Source organism: Centroberyx gerrardi, chromosome 17 (genome assembly GCF_048128805.1).
Source record: "Centroberyx gerrardi isolate f3 chromosome 17, fCenGer3.hap1.cur.20231027, whole genome shotgun sequence".
Taxonomy (NCBI): domain Eukaryota; kingdom Metazoa; phylum Chordata; class Actinopteri; order Beryciformes; family Berycidae; genus Centroberyx; species Centroberyx gerrardi.
The window spans coordinates 19402968-19419891 of NC_136013.1; the positions used below are offsets into that span (position 1 = coordinate 19402968).

Sequence of the window (16924 nt, forward strand, 5' to 3'; positions counted from 1 at the left end):
CATAAGCAGCCAAAAGCAGTGATAATACATTAACATTTTATTTGGCACTTCACACAAAGGTGGGAAGACCTGGGAGTTAATTTTGTTGATTAAATAAGGTGCATGTTGTAGCCTCTGGAGAATCCTTTACTGGCTGTCTGCTAGATGTACTAAAGGTTTTTCTTGCAATCTCAATGACATCAGACAACACTCTGTCTCTGATCTGCAAGGCCGTCACCCACACCCACAAGGCTCCGTTAATACTACGCTGTGAGGGAGTACGCTTCTCATAAAAACAAGGAATCTTTTTTTTTTGGTGTTAGAGACGAGAAGGAAGTTTTCAGTGGTGCCGGTTGATATCTAAACAGAATGAAATGTCTATTAGGGGTGCTGTATTTGGCTTGGAAGTTGCTGGAATGACACATTACCTTCACTTCTAACCCCTCTTGAGTACCAGACATCAAAATACTCTTTCCATGGCCTGGGGGAGCCTTTTTTGAGTGAATGGGTGCAGTGCTGAGTAACCAGCATGCCTGGACCTGGTAATATCATGCCAGATTCATAACATACAAGATGTCACTGATTTGCTTCTGATTTCAGCAGAAAGCTTGTTTTGCATCTCTTGAAACAAGGCTAAGTAGAGAAAGTGGAGAGCGCCATGCATCTATCTGGGGCTTTACAGGTTTTTGCATCCAGCTACGAGCGTGACAGGCCCAATTAAGACCCAACTAAAAGAAACAAATTCATTTTAATAAGGATTAACCTGCCCATCCATGACAAAGGGTTACTGGCTGAGGTCGTTCTTGATGGTTACAAGAATGGAGGAACAGTCGGTCTGTATCAACCATAGGCATCTGCAAATGAAATGCAACAAATGTGCAGTTCAATTATTGGTTTGTCATGTTAATGAGGGTGACTCAGGCATTAAGATAAGAGAAGTCACTTCTGCTAGTTATCTACTTTGGTGAATATGAAACATTCACTCATTTCCTGTGTGAAGTGGTTCTCATTTGTCTTTTTGAACATTGTATTAGGGAAATAATAGTTTACAGACAGATTTAACTTCTGTAGAATAGTGTATAACCTCACTTTCAGCCAACATTGATCACAGCCTCTTGTTCTTTCTCTAATGGAGACCCCCTCACACACACCGGCACACAGAGAGCCCACGCTAGGCTCTTGTTTCCTTTGACATTCTCTCTCCCGGATGTGTGGATTTGTGTTGTACCCCCCTCTCCCCTCTTTCATCCTCGCCCCTCCATCCCTCCATCCCTCCCGCCTGCCCAGGCTCTTTCCATTGCTCCCTCATTTGATCCTGACCCCCTGTGTTCGTTGCGCAAATGTCGCCCATGCTCGCGCCGCCGACAGCTGAGAGAGAAGGACGTGCTAATGAAATCTCAGCAAAGCGAGGACTCCTCCGCACATGCCTAAGGCCTTGTCACACACACACACACACACGCAGAGGAACAAATGCCAGTATCTGGTTGACACTCACAAACACACATCCCTCAACCACCTTCTTAAAACTCCCTCTGTCCCTTTCACATTGAATTCAAGGGACAGTTCCTATCCAGATACCCACTGGCTGAGTCTACTGTATTCATGCAATAATGGGAAGGCAAACCTATTGGTTGATGGGGCCTGTGCCACAGACTCTCCTTCACAGCATATTGATATAGATCCAGTTACTGGGCTTGTGCAAATGAGCCTCCTTCACATTAGTTTTTGCATGCTATCACTTATGGGCTGTGAAATAATAATTAGGAATTCATTCATTTTCTATACCCGCTTATTCCTATTCAGGGTCATGGGGGGGCGGGGGGGCGGCTGGAGTCTATCCCAGAATGCATTGGGTAGAAGGCAGGGAAAAATGTGTCATAAAAATGTATGCAAACTGTATTCAGTTCAGTTGCTGTCCTCAATAGAGGTCAATACAAGATAGGTAGGTCGCTAGTGCAAAGTATTGTATACACAAGTCTTCATACATCAGTGCCTTCTACTGAATAGCTGCTGTGTAACAAGCACACTTCTCTGAAGTGGACATAGCTGCCTCGTACAGACTTGAGTAGCTATGCACTTGACACAGCATTCCAGTACAATAGAGGACTTTCAAGGTAAAGTAACACATTCTCTGGCAGCCACATTGGAGGTCCTCAGCTCATGGGCAACAGCGGCTGTAAACAGGTGTGTTTTCTAAAAGTACAACTTGTACTTTTTAAAAAAGTACATTTCTGTGTTGTTTTTGACTGGAAACTGAACATATGAAGTAGAAGCTAGTGTTAGTAGTAGCTAGTAGTCACTTATATCGGTTGCTTTGCTAAATTAGCCTGCTGGCTGGTTAGCTAACGTTAGCTAACAAAGCCAAAAAAAACAAAACAGCAGTTTGCTCAGGTTAACTGAGCTGACTCCTCTCAAGCTACAACTCAAGAGTGTTTTGGAGTAGAGACTACAACCTAGAAAGGGGCTTGTCTTTGGAAACAAATCTACATTAACAGACTATTCCCTTTTATAACATTTCTAAATTGACCAACATCCACAACGTCTTCACAACGTCTTTGTCAGGTATCTCTCATTTATTTTCTAGCCCCACTGAACACACATAAATACATACATAAACGTGTTGTCTACGGAAACTGAAGAATATCACACCTCAGAATGTGAATATACTGTAGGTGACTTCATACTGTACACTTCCCATTGCAATAACAACTGTGATATTCTCAGTATTTTTCTTTAATGCAGAGGGAAGTGCATGATGTTCAGTGACTCATATTTTGAGGTTAAGTGAAATTAACGACTGGCTCGCAGCACATGCTTTGACCACAGGAAAGCAGAAGAGATAGAGAGCAATTGTCTCGGTCAATACAAACAAATGTTATCTCTGCTTGGTTTGATGCGGGGAGTTTGCATTGCAAATAGCACAACACGATTTCTTTCCTGGTCCAGATAGTGGAAAAACAGGCAAGGGTGGTATCTTCAAGAGGAAAGGTGTGTGTGTGTGTGTGTGTGTCCGTGTCCAGAGCCTATTCCCTTTTTAAATGAGGAGATTACCGACACAGCTGGGCAGGGTCCAGGTGAAGGGATTTTCAAATGTAGAGGCTGATTTCTTTTGTTTACCGTCCTTTCCGATGATAAACTTCTGGTCGCATAAACTCAGCATCCTTTAAAAGTCTCCAACAGCTCAAGCTCAAACATCACTATATGCTATTTGACATGCATTATTTGTTTGTGGATTGAAATATCATTTTTCTGCGTTTTAATTTGACCATTTTCATTTTACCTCAAGCAATAGAAACACAATACCGATAGAACATAACCAACAATGGATTACAAAAGCAGCCTTATATAATAACGTGTCCAATCACCTGTCCCCTTGGCCTGCAAATAGTATTAGTTTACATCCCGGTGACTTTGGCCATAGCTCAATCTGGGTTTTAATTTAAAATCATGAAAATCATCAATCATCAATCATCAATGCCAAAGTAAACATCGATGATGGAGAGCCATACCATTGTGAGTGTTCTCTTTATTTCTCTCGCCTTGCCTTGAAAAGCCATACATTTGATATGTTTTTTTATGTGCCTGAGTGGTTGGGTCTAATATGGGAAAATGATTTTCCTCAGTATATTAACCTTGTGTAAATTTGAGATAATCCTTGTGTAAATTTAAAATGGATTAGGTTCTCGCTCATTATTCATATTCCATAAACCCACATTGAAGAAGACACACCATCACCCAGCTACTGCTTTTGTTTACAAAGCGATTGTCACCCTGAAATTCATTGTCTGCACTTTTGACACAAAGGCCGACAGTATGTGAGAGCTAAGCATGAGTTTTACATGGAATTTGAGACGGATTAATACCCCCCCCCTCCTCCCAAACAAATATCCATCCACAAGTCAAATGCTTCAAGGCCATTTGTTAGATTTAAATGTATGACTCAACACGGTCTCACGGCAGTTCGTGAAATAGTCACGAAAATGTAATCTATTGATTCGTGTACATGGACATGATTTGGCCATTTTTTCGTGACACTCAGAACGACTTAAAAACGACCTTTTTTTCGTGAAATGAGCACGACCTAAAAAACGTGCCTCCACCATGACCTGAATTACGTTCCTCCACCACGAATTTGAAAACGTAAGTTTAGGCAAATAAAACAACTTGTGTTACGGTTATGGTTAGGCAACTAAAACATCTTGGTTAAGGTTAGAGAAATGGTTTGGTCATGGTTAAATAAGAAAAACGTTCGTTAAAAATTTAAACGTGGCTTACGGTTGAAATGTACTTTGAACATGCTGGGAATCGAAACCCCGGTCGTCGGCATCGAAGGCAAACGTATACGCCCATCCGCCACCCCTGGCCACCGTTTTATTTCAGTGTCACACTACTTCCTACGGAGCCCCTCTCGCATGGATTTACACATCGAGTTTTTTTTTCTACCATGTGACCCCAGAGGGGCTCCATAGGAAGTAGTGTGACACTGAAATAAAACGGTGGCCAGGGGTGGCGGATGGGCGTATACGTTTGACTGACAGAAAAAAAAAACGTGCTGCAGGCACGAAAGATACTTCCAATTGAAATATATTAGTTTGAAAGTCGTTCTGAGTGTCACGAAAAAAATGGCAAAATCGTGTCCATGTACACGAATCAATAGATTAAATTTCGTGACTATTTCACGAACTGCCGTGAGACCGGGTTGTATGACTTGACTGTGCAATACAAAAACTGCGTAAGCGCTATGAAACCAGCTGTGTGTGACTAATTCAGCGTCGTCCTCGTCTCATTTCCATGTCCCATTGAGCGATGTCTGTGCGGTCACCGTGTGGTAAACTGAGTTAAAGCCGTTCCCACATGGATCAAAACCCGTAGCCCTGCATGCAAAGGAGGCTGTGCAGGCCGCACCGCAGCAGGCTGCAAAATGTAACAGGGGAATGGGAAAAGGCTTGAGCTGGGTTATCACTGCGATCCGCTGTATTGTGTGGAGGAAGTAGACTGACAAATGCACCCTTATCTCCTTTTCATATAGCCTGTGCACAGTGTATTCTGAATACACTGCATTGAACTGAGTATATACATATTCTGGCATGAAGTAACCATAGTGACTTGCAGATGGCTGCCTGTGACAACCGGCCAGGGCAACCAGATAATTGGATGACAGCACTGTCATTAATGGCTGGGTTCCGTTCCTCATTCTCAAAGTGGTTTTGTATTGATGATTGTGTTTTTTTCTTGCTGCCATTTTGTGTTTAATACAGATGATAGATGAAAATAAGCCTGGCAGATGTGAATTCAGCTCACATTCTAATTGTGGAAAACTGAGGAAAAATGAACTCATTAAAGGAGACTCAAGATACAAATTAGGAGGAAAATGAGAGGATTAAACTAAAGACTAAGACTAAACTAAGTAAAGCATTTGACAATACCGCTAAGCCCAACCAAGACTTGGAAACAGAGTGGCAGGTCGGCATAGTGGTTAGCACATACCTGAAAGGTCACAAGTTCAAGACCCATTGTGTTCTGGCAAAGCAACACACTGTACCCCTATCGTCACTCACTGTGAGTCACTCTGCATTGGAGCATCAGCTAAAGGAGCAAAATGTCATTCAAAATATCAAGAGAGAATTAAAAGACCATTAAGAAGTTGATGACTCACAGATGCACTCAGCTGACACTCTGTTTGTTTGACATATGTGAAATGAATATTTCTTTGATTTCTGGCAAGGAATTAATGGACATTTTGCATGATATAGGTAATGTGTTTAAATAGACCTACTACCATAAAGTCAAACTTCAAACGTCATTGTGGATGGTTTCTATAATCAGAGATATTTGAAGGATTGGTTTCGGCCTACTCCACAGCAATAGCTGGGTGAGCCCTGTAAACAACAACCACACTTATACATCTTGGTAAAATAATCTGCTGCATTAATTTCCACAAAGAGTTGGAGGATTTGGAAAGAGTTGGAACTGCTACATCATGGCGGGTCGCAACAGAAATGCAAACAAAGCAACTCTGAATGACGATCCTGAGTATGTGACAATGGACACTCTTAAGGAATTACTGGACCAGCAGAAGAGCTTTTATGAGGATCTGTTGAAGAGGCAGGAGACTGCATTAAGCATTAAGCAGACTCAGCCAACAAAAGAGTGGACTCAGTGTTGGGTGAGTTACAAGAACTCAAGGTGAGTCTGAATTACGCTCAAAATGACATTGATGATCTAAAGAAACACCAAAAGGCCCAACAAAGTGAGTCTAAGGATATATCCAAGCAGGTTAATGAACTGAAATCAGGACAAGCTGTGAAGGGAAACTGAGCAGATGGATTACCTAGAGAATCAATGCAGGAGAAATAATCTTGTGATTAATGGACTTGGACCGGATAAAGCGGATGAAACCTGGGCTGAAACGGAGTCCAAAGTACAAGAACTGTTCACCACAAAACTTAAGCTGGATGCCTCTGTGGAAATTGAGAGACAAGGCCCCCAATCAACGATATAAACTGTGTTGGATCATTGGTTGATATGAACTGGGAAAAGCATGGTACTGAATCTACCGAAAAAAGGGTTAAGAATGGCTCATATTAATGTCAGGAGTTTAAGAAATAAAGTTGATGAAATATCTAGCTTAATTAATAGTGAAAATATCAATGTACTTGCTGTCTCAGAAACACATTTAGACCACTCAATCACAGACATGGGGGTAGCCATACGAGGCTATAACATTTTTAGAAATGATAGGAATATTTTTGGGGGAGGCGTAGCAATATATATACAAAGCCATATTCCCACCAAGGTTAGACTGGACCTGATGGTTCCTAGTATTGAGGCTCTTTGGTTGGAGGTCCATCTTGCTCACTGTAAACAGATTTTTGTTGGCTGTGTTTATAGGCCCCCAAGTGCAAGTGTGCAATATGTAGAAGAATTATGTTCTGTGCTGATGAAGGCAACAGATATCGGTAAAGAAATATTTGTCCTTGGTGATCTTAATATAGATTGGCTGTCAGATTCATGCCCATTGAGAAAAAAGTTGAACAGCACTGCACTCATTTGTAATTTAACTCAGATGGTGAACAAGTCAACTAGAGTGTATTGCAATTATGCTGGGCAAACATCTGCAACCTGTATTGATCACATATTTACTAATAACAGCGAATTATTCTCTAAAGCAGTATCTGTCCCTGTGGGGTTCAGTGATCATAATATTGTGGCTTTAGTAAGAAAAAACATAGCTCCCAAAGCTGGGCCTAAAGTACTGTATAAGAGGTCATATAGAACGTTTTGTGAAAATGATTTTGTTAGAGATATAGAGAATGTTGAGTGGAACCAAGTGTTGGCATTAAATGAGGTGGAAAAAGCCCTCAAGTTATTTACTGAACTATTTCTGTCTGTGGCTGATCAACATGTCCCATTAAGAAAATTAACAGTAAGATCTAATAAAGCATCATGGATTGATGAAGAACTTAGGGAGTGTATGCGTAAAAGAGACAAGCTGAAAAAAGCTGCAATAGATTCTAAAGGAACTGAAAAGTGGCAAATGTACTGTGTAATGAGAAATAAAGTTACAAAGTTAAACAGAAGGAAGAAAAAAGCATATTATCAAACAAAATTCAGGAAAGGAAGAATGACGGTAACAAACTTTGGAAAACCCTGAATGAAAATATGGGTAGAGCCAAGAATAGTGTACTTTCTTTCACTGAGGTTAACGGAATTTTCTTAACAAAAGCAAAGGACATTGCAAACCATTTCAATGATCATTTTGCAGACAAAGTTGATAAGTTAAGAAAGGAAATGGGCTCCCCTAGTGGGGGTGGTATGTTGTTTCAAATAATAATCAATTCTATCGTGAGAAACAACAATGTGTTTTTGAGTTTCAACCTATAGAAATTGGAAAGATGGAAAAACTACTTGCTGGGCTAAACAATGATAAACCAGCTGGTATGGATAATCTGGATGGACGGTTACTTAAAGTTGTTTCGAGCATAATTTCATTGCCAATATGTCATATTTTCAACTTGAGTCTGAAGGAGGGGTTATTCCCCCAGGTTTGGAAATCTGCCAAGGTTGTACCTCTTCCGAAAAACAGACGGGAGAGTTTCTCAGCTACCAATAGCAGACCCATTAGTATCCTTCCAGTGTTGAGCAAGCTAATGGAAAAAGTTGTTCTTGAACAGATACTACACTATTTTTCACTTAATGAATTAAACTCTGATTTCCAGCATGCCTATAAGGCAGATCACTCTACGTGCACAGCACTGACAGAGATGATCGACAAATGGTTATCTGATATTGACAAGAAAATGATGGTTGGAACTGTATTACTTGACTTTACCGCAGCATTTTATATTATAGACCATAGGTTATTATTAACGAAACTAACTGCATATGGGTTTAGTCCTACAGCAATCAATTGGATGAATAGCTACTTATCCAATAGGATGCAGTCTGTGTTTTTTAATGGTAGTTTTTCCTCCCCTACATGCTTACAGTGTGGCGTGCCCCAGGGGAGTTGCCTTGGGCCACTACTCTTTTCAATATTTACCAATGACATGCCCTATGTTTTGGATATGCAGTGCTACTCTATTTGCAGATGATACAACTATATATTTTGCGTCAAATAACATAACTGAGGTGTGGTTAACACCTCAGTTTAACCTCAGGTTAACTTAAGGAACACACTTCAATCTGAACTGCAACTATTACTTCACTGGATTTGTGAGAATAGACTTGTTTTGAATGTAGCAAAAACCAAAAGTATGATGTTCAGGGCCAAACATGCCACTAATAATGATAATCAGCTGTGCCTATCACTCAAAGGCTCGGATATTGAACAGGTTCAAAAGGCAAATTTGCTTGGTATCACACTCGATAGGCAGCTATCATGGGAGAAACATATTGAAAATATTGTTAAGAAAATGGGTAGAGGAATATCATGCATCAGAACATGTTCCTCTTTTTTTTACCCCTGCCTCTAGAGTGCTAGTGACACAGGCACTAGTTTTATCTCACCTTGATTACTGCTCAGCGGTCTGGTCGGGTGCAGCCAAAAAAGATCTGTCAAATAGCTCAGAATAAAGCTGCAAGGCTTGCACTGCCCTGTCCGTTAGGTGTGAGGCAGAGTACAGAGAGAATGCATGCCAGTCTCTCAGGAGGAGAGGTCAGCATGCAAGCTGATGGGTTTCTTTTGGAATATCTGTTATAGTAAACAACCAATTTGTCTGTACTCACAAATAAATTACGTGAGAGATCAACATAGTCACACTACCAGGCAGGCTACTAGGGGTTATTTAGTTAAACCAAAACCCAGAACAGATGCAGTGTGCAGTTCTGTAATGTATAGGGCCTTCACAATGTGGAACAAGTTACCAACTATAATCATTGAAGCACCCAGCAAGGCAAATTTTAAAAAACTACTAAAAAAACACATTAACAATAACCCTAACGTTAATTAACCGACCTGATCAACCACGATGGAATGCAATTTGATGTGTAGTGATTTTTAGTTTTTTATTTCTTGAATATGTTTTTATTGAGACTTGTTACATGTGTTATATGTCTTGTTATATATGTTATGTTTTGTTGTGTGTGGACCCCAGGAAGAGTAGCTGCTACGTTAGTGGCAGCTAATGGGGATCCGAATAAACGAACAAACGAACAAAGGGAATTGTTTAATGTGCTTCCTCGTGCCCATTCTCGAGTTCCTTATACAGGATGTGCCACAGTAATAGGGCATATCAAAATGCCCCAGAGGCCGTGCTGCGTGCCACGAAGTCTCGGTCAGTGTTCACACAATAGGCGAGAGGAATCATTTTAGGGAAGATCGCGGTTGGGTCAATACGGTTATACAACCTGCGTATGAAATACAGCGACCTTTAAAGCACGATTTATAGCCAGTTCCTGATGTTGTGCCACTGTGCCGCCCTCTTGACGCTCTATCGGACTAATAAAGCCATCACAATTTGCGTGATGGCGAGCGTCATAAATATGCTGCTAATGCGATCATAAAAACAGATCTGTACACACATGACGCATTAAAGTCACTTTAACTTTACTGTGGACTCTCTCCCTGTGTGCTGATGCTTGGATCTTGGTGTTTGTCGTGTGTACGTTGGTTTCAACAGGGAGAGATGTAGTTGCTTTGAAACGCAGGAAAGCCAACAGGGAGTTTAGTTTCTTGGTTGCCCCCCTGTCCTTTTCCGTGCTGCCACTAAGCTCTCAGCAGGCTTTGAAATTAGATCTCTCTCTCTCTTTGTCACACACACACACACATACACACAGTGGATGGATAATGATCTTACTACTCAAACACCCTCTACCCTTATTTCTCTCTCACAGGGGCCAAATCTATGGTCCCATGTACATCAGTAAAGTGCCTCATATGCAGACTCTTCTATATGGATCCACTTCAAATAATTACAGCAGCCCTTTGTTGTTCAGTCTCTCTCTCTCTCTCTCTCTCTCTCTGTCCAACAGGTGGCTGATAGAATTAATTCCAGTTTCAGCTCGTCGGCACTCTTAGCGAACACACACAGAAAGCCAAAGGGCAAGATACGGCACACAGTCCCGCCTGAGAGCACATCTGATATAAACGTGTACCCTGGGGCGATATTTTCATATTTTCAATGTGCTGTTGATATTTCACCAGGAAACACTACCAAAGCCCCTGCCTCTGAATTTGCAAATCAAACAACGCTGTTTTCTTTGGAGCCTGTCCATCCAATAACACCAAAGAATGTGAGATATACAGGAGGAAAGGAGCATCGTTAATCGCAAATATATGTAATAGGATAAATAGAAATCTAAATGGAAAAAGATAAATACAATAAAGATAAGAGTATGCAAACTTAGTAGACAGTCTTAGTCTGCACTGCAACTGTGGCTTCCCTAAATAATACATAACATTTAGTTGAATTTAGAGGAGATTCTCATTGCAGTTGTACAAAGTCAAAGTTTATATTCGGCAGCAAATCACAGGAACCAAATTCAATTCCTGAAAAAAAGTTACTTAAATGCATGACTCAATCTATGGCCAACTTGTTGTGTGTGGCTTCAATTGACTAATGGCATCAATGAACATATTTCTTTCCTGAGGATAGAGTTCGAATTTCACTGCTTCAGTTCCCTCGGCGTCGTCCAAGTTGTAATATGGATACGGGCCCAGCTCCAAAAAAGTGTTGTAAATGCAACCCTAGTCTCGCCCATAGAGGACGAGAAAAAAAAGAAAAAAAAACAACAACCACCGAGACATCAGTTCCTGGAAGCCGCCTGGTGCTAAGCAACATGCCGGGAAGCCACAGAGATGGTGAAGAGATATCTGTTTCCAGCGCATGATAGTCTTTGACTTATTGATGAGCAACAAACTCCAGGCCATTATTTTAGACACCAGAGAGATGCGGCGGAAAAGAACGCTGAATCAGTGTTGTGGCGGCAAAAAAGCGAGTGCTTGTGTATGAGAATATTGTGGCAAGACGGTGGAAAAGCATTTTAGTGAGTTTGGCTGGGTGTCAAAGCTCTTATCACAGGCTTTGATTAGAGTTTCGACTGTTTTTTTTTGTGTTTTTTTTGGAATGCAGCCTCCTACTTCAGTGACTTGTGAGCTGTGGAGTGTCCTTCACCTCTCCAACCCCCTACCTTTACCCTCCCTTCCTCGCTCCCTCCCTTCCTTCCTCCTTCTTCCCCTTCCTCTCCTCTCTCTTTTATTTGTTCCCAAATAATCCCCATACCACGTGCTTCCCCCTCACCCCACCCACACCCTCTTACAACCCCCTACACCTCCACTCGGGTTTCTCCTTACATTTCAGGTGGGACGGGGAGGAGATGGGTGGAGTGGCTTGGAAGGAGGGGGGGGGGGGGGGGGTATTGGCTTGAGCGGTCACGCTCCGGTGGCCGACTAAAGGAGAACCCTTCTCCTGCTCACCCGAGTCCACTCCACCGTTGTTAAAGTTTCATGGCTACTACTACGTCAAGCCTCTTTAGCTTTGGATTATATGAAGTATGGTGGCAGAGGGGGGGAAAGAGGCTGAGGGACCGAAGTCGTGGGAAGGAGATGGCGATGGAGATGGTCCTCTGCCAAAAACAAAAAAAGTGACTTTGTTTAGGAGTAAGAGGTAGAGTGAGGTATGTGGAGATGAGGTGAGGGCAACGCAGATGCAAAGAGGCAGGCAGGAGAGTCGGGACAGGGGTGGAGCAAAGGCCCTGAGCCGAGTCCCGCTCTGAGACAGATAAGACGAGCCGGACAATGAACCTATTGTCATGTGATCGGGGCGGGATGCGATTCCCACACAGATCAAGAGTGCACAAGTGTTTGCACGGGGGTGTGTGTGTGTATGTATGTGGGGGGTGGGTGGCTTGGTGGCTGGGGGGTAATGTTGGGTGGGGGGGTGGAGGCAGCAACAGGTGAATTCCACCATTCAGCCTCATATAGGGCCCTGCTGCTGGCAGAGCCCCAGCAGCGAGCAAGGGAACCGCGGGTCACCGGATTCTGAATTATTCACTCGCTCTTAGTCAATTATTGAAGTGTTTTTATTTGTCCATTACTCACACCCTCCCTGCGTTGAGTGAGAAAACAAACATGTGAGCTGGTTAGGTGTTTGCATTTTAAAGTAAGTATACACACATTGTAACTTTAGTATTTGCTGGCAGTCGATAATAATGGATGACAGGCTATCCCTAAGTCCAGATAGCATCTCAAAATTGGGTAAGCAGTGCAGAGAATGTAAAGGTTTGGTTCATCTTAAAGACATTTTTAGGCAGAGATCATTTCTCTGTTGTATCAATCAATGACTATGGGAAAATATAAGCTTTAAATTTAGTTTCTTATGAAGACTTGTTGATAGGAAATGGTTCAGTCATTTCTTTCAATGCGCTTTGTTGGTACATTAATTTCTATTGCTTGAACTGTATAAAAAGGGCAATGTGGCGATTAGCTTTTGGAGGCCATCAGATGACCTTTTGCTGTGGTGGCCTCTCTTCAATGGGCTGATTGTATGCATAAAAAAATGCTTATAAACCTAAAAGCCTTTTTGGTGTGAAGGTCATTTTAGTGTGAAATTTCAAATTTTTGACTGCACAGCTCCATGAGGTGGTGGCACTGGGCTGGGAAGATTGCCGGTTCAGATGCTTCTGGTTCCATTAAAAAGTTTAGAAAACTGGACATTTGTGCCCATTAGAGCTGCAACACCTATCAGAAAATTAGCACTTGAGGTACTTGAGGTCCTTTTTTCTTTGGCAATATGTACCTGTTTATATCATACCATGCACAACATAAGCTTATCCTATAAAAAGTAAGATCTGAAAATAGCACATCATTGTGTTCCTACTCTGATGACTTATGGCAACTATGATGAATAATGGGTCCCATTCTCTGGAGGTCAAAACTTTGCTTTGACAGGCTATCTCAAATCAATCATTAACTCAAGCCAACTTATTCAAATTTTAACTATTGTTATTTGGGAAGGCTTATCTTCTAAAACTTTATCACTGCACCAGGAAGCTGCAACAGCTTGACGGAAAACATTGGGGATGCAAATGAGCAGAAATGCAAAGTTCTGCAAGTGGCTGTATGCTACAGCTGTATGGAAATCCTTAAGATTTAAGGTTTCACTTTCATCTAAATGCAGAATACAATGTTTTAGTTTAAGACTGGCCTGTCAAACTTCTTGAATTCCAATAGTTTCTTCAGCTTGAGAAATGCATCTTGAGATGTGAACTCATGAACCACAGCAGCATGCCACAATGCCAGTTCCTCATTATATACCAACCCATTTACCCTCACCTTAACTCAGACCAGATTAGAAGAGCCTAATAAACTTTAGTTGATCCAAATAATCCCAGGTGCCAAGTGATACAGCCATTAGTTGACTTAAAACTATTAACAATAACTAAACTAGACACAGCACCAGGTCCACTTTCAAAAGTGACCCAGTCTACATGCCTTCCCTTACTCAACATGTCCAGCAACTCACCCTTTGCACTACCTACAACCATTGACACAGATAACTGCATAGCTAAAACCCATTTTGGGCCCCAATTCTGCAGTATGTCCCATCCATGGCAATAGCAGATTACTGGGGGGAAAAAAAAAAAAAAGTTTATTCAGTGACAACCTCAAGCCTACAAGGTTCATTCTAGTTTTATTGATTAGTTTAACCAGGAACATTGTATACTGCCAAAAGGTAACCGGATCAGGGTGTTGCATGGCCTGAAATCAAGACCAAGCAACGCCAAAGAAATTGTTCACATCATCCATTTGCTGGTGAAAAGGAATCTCTAGGTGTAATATTGCATTTACACTTAACCATTAGTGGATTGCCTGTTACTTTTAGACTGCCTCTCAAACAAAGCTCAAGTTGTGAATTTCCCCAGCGGCCTGAGCCATGCACAGCACGTTGTGGGAGCAAGAGCCGAACAACTGAAACCTGGGTTCATCTTTTTTATTGTCCAATTTTAAATTGTCACATACATTCAAATCTTTAATGAACTTAACACAAAATAAAAATCTAAAAGCATAGTCACATTTACATTAATCACACGGATATGTCGGAAATTGGTGATACAAAACTTTTCTAAACTGTTACACAATCACTTTTCGACCTATCCAGCCTCTGACATCAAGTATCCAGCGCGTGATTTTAAAAAGGCGCACAGTGAGCAGGACATGCGCCACAGAAGCATTCTTTCCCCATAAAAGCGCCTCAACCAACACTCACCCCGTCGATTTCCCGGGCACGGGGCAAAATTTTACACTTCAACAGAAGTTAAAGTCCAGAACGAGCCCCTGCAGAGAACAGCGGGACATAACGAGCCAAGAGCAAGGCGCGTCCCCGGTGGCCGGTGCGTAACGGGGGAACCAATCCTCCGGTGTACTTGAGGCTACGGGAGAGCCCGCTCCTTTGAAAACCGATCCCCGTTGAGGTCCACAAGTGAATACCCCTCTGTAAGCCCACCCAAAAAAAAATAAAATAAAAAAATAAAAGTCCCCGGGTTATGCGCGCAGAGGAGTGCATTTTGGAGAATTGCTCTTGGAATAACGTTTAGCCCCCAGTCCAGCCGCCGGTTGTTACAGTCTTGGCGGTGTGCGTGTTCAGTACTGAGAGCCTCCGTCCGGTCATCAGAAGCGACCGTGGAGGAGACAGGCGGCTAGTGCCACCGGCAGCAGCGTGAAGGCGTCGGACCTCACCGACGCGCTCGCCCCTTTGGTGGATGTGACGTTACCGGTGTAGTTGGAGGATAGCGTTGTCATCACGGTGTAGTTAGACATAGTCGGTGTCATCTGGGTGGTTGTCCCGTTCATTGCCTGAAACACACAAGGCCACATAGTGAGCTATAAGGCTCCATCTCTGGTAGAGTGCAATTCTGATAGTGAGCATCAAAGATATGACATCCCAGCTGGAGGGGAAAGAAAATAGAAAAAAAACAAACAAACGACTTTCTATATTCAATTTGCAACCCCAAGAGGTTCTTCACAAGGAGTAAAAACCTTAAACTCCGATTAAAAGATCATGAATGTGGATAACTAAATTCTAATACCCAAAACAGTCGGGCTATACTATAGGCTTCTGACAGTTCCATACGAGAAAGGACACTTTTTATACGCCCATCAACGGCATTTCCTACCACGGTATCGCTACAGTAGCCTACCAAAAAGTACGATAAAAATCACTAAACCCACTATTTAATACCACACAAACTCCCTGTAGAAATGTTGTTTTCGTTAGGGATGCGAGAATGATCTGCAAGGCAATTTTCCGCCTCAAAGCCTTTTGAAATCCTATTCTATTGAGTGAGACGAGTTCCAAAAAAAAAAGTAGATGCTCGCCACATTACAAAAACGATTTATATTCCCAGTAGTGACTTCTAGCGTCTCTGCTGTACTTTGGTTTAAAGTCTTAAAAATGATCAGTAGCTGACTACAAAGAACGTAAGTGTAAATTGAAGTCTCATTCGGATTTGTAGCAGCCTTTCGGAAAGTTGCCGCGAGACCACGTACGACCTCTAATTAAACGTAATGATGAACAGCTGTGACTTTAGAGTTTGTTCCCGGCTAATCCAAAGCCACTCAAAATTCATCTTGACAATTCATCCTCTAAGCAGACACATTTCAACCTTAAGTTCTACAGCCGTTTATAGTCGTTTCAGCGCAGATACTCGGGCCGTTAACCCAAATTCAGTTCTTTATCCCATTGGTTACTGAAATATGAAACGAAATAAGCAAAGGGGGAGCAACGTAGGCCTACCTGTGAGACATGCACAGCGAGCAGCAGAACTCCAACGTAAACGGTAAACATCTTATTCATTTTGGCGTCGCTTTTCCCCTCTCCGAGTCTTAACAAACTTTGGGCTGGCTGCTCCGCTTGGCTCCCCTGTCCTCCTGAGAAGTGAACGTATGAATGAAAGAAGAGATGCTGAGGGGTTTTTATACCCCCGGCGGAGTGACGTCGCCAGAGGCGCGCCCTGCCACCTGCTGCATCCCGGCGCTGCCTTCAGGTGCCGTCTGAAATATTGGAATAATGACTGAGCAAACGTGAATGAGTCAACACGGTGGTAGATAGGACTGGGAAGGTCAGATGAGAAGTGACGTCTAGGGGGGGTGGAGAGATGGTGATGTATTTTATAACAACTTTCTGATAAAATCATCAAATAAAAGATCATTAATTACATGCCTGATGTGCATTTTATCCACATTATTCTTCTATGTGCCATAGGAGCTATGTGCCGCTTCATTTCTAAAATAAAACAACAGCCGCCAAAGGAAAACTAGTTTGTTACAGGGTCCATTTTGTTATGATTTCTTGCCAAACGCATATGTCGCATGCGACAAATCATATTTACAATTTCTGTACTGGGAGTATAGGATCTTACGAGGAGCGCTTGAAGGTAGCATTCCTTCACACCTTGTGGAAACCTACCACGTCCCACTTATTTTTCTCCAGAGGTATCCACTTAC

The 16924-nt window shown here is 42.2% G+C and overlaps 1 long non-coding RNA gene across 1 annotated transcript; it reads right to left on the minus strand.

Annotated features, from left to right (window-relative positions):
- Nucleotides 1-14396: 14396 nt before the first annotated feature.
- LOC144542552 (uncharacterized) lies at nt 14397-16483 on the minus strand. The gene is made up of 2 exons (XR_013507298.1): nt 16215-16483; nt 14397-15274 (listed from the first exon to the last, which is right to left on the minus strand). It is a non-coding gene; the product is annotated as an uncharacterized LOC144542552 (long non-coding RNA).
- Nucleotides 16484-16924: the final 441 nt, after the last annotated feature.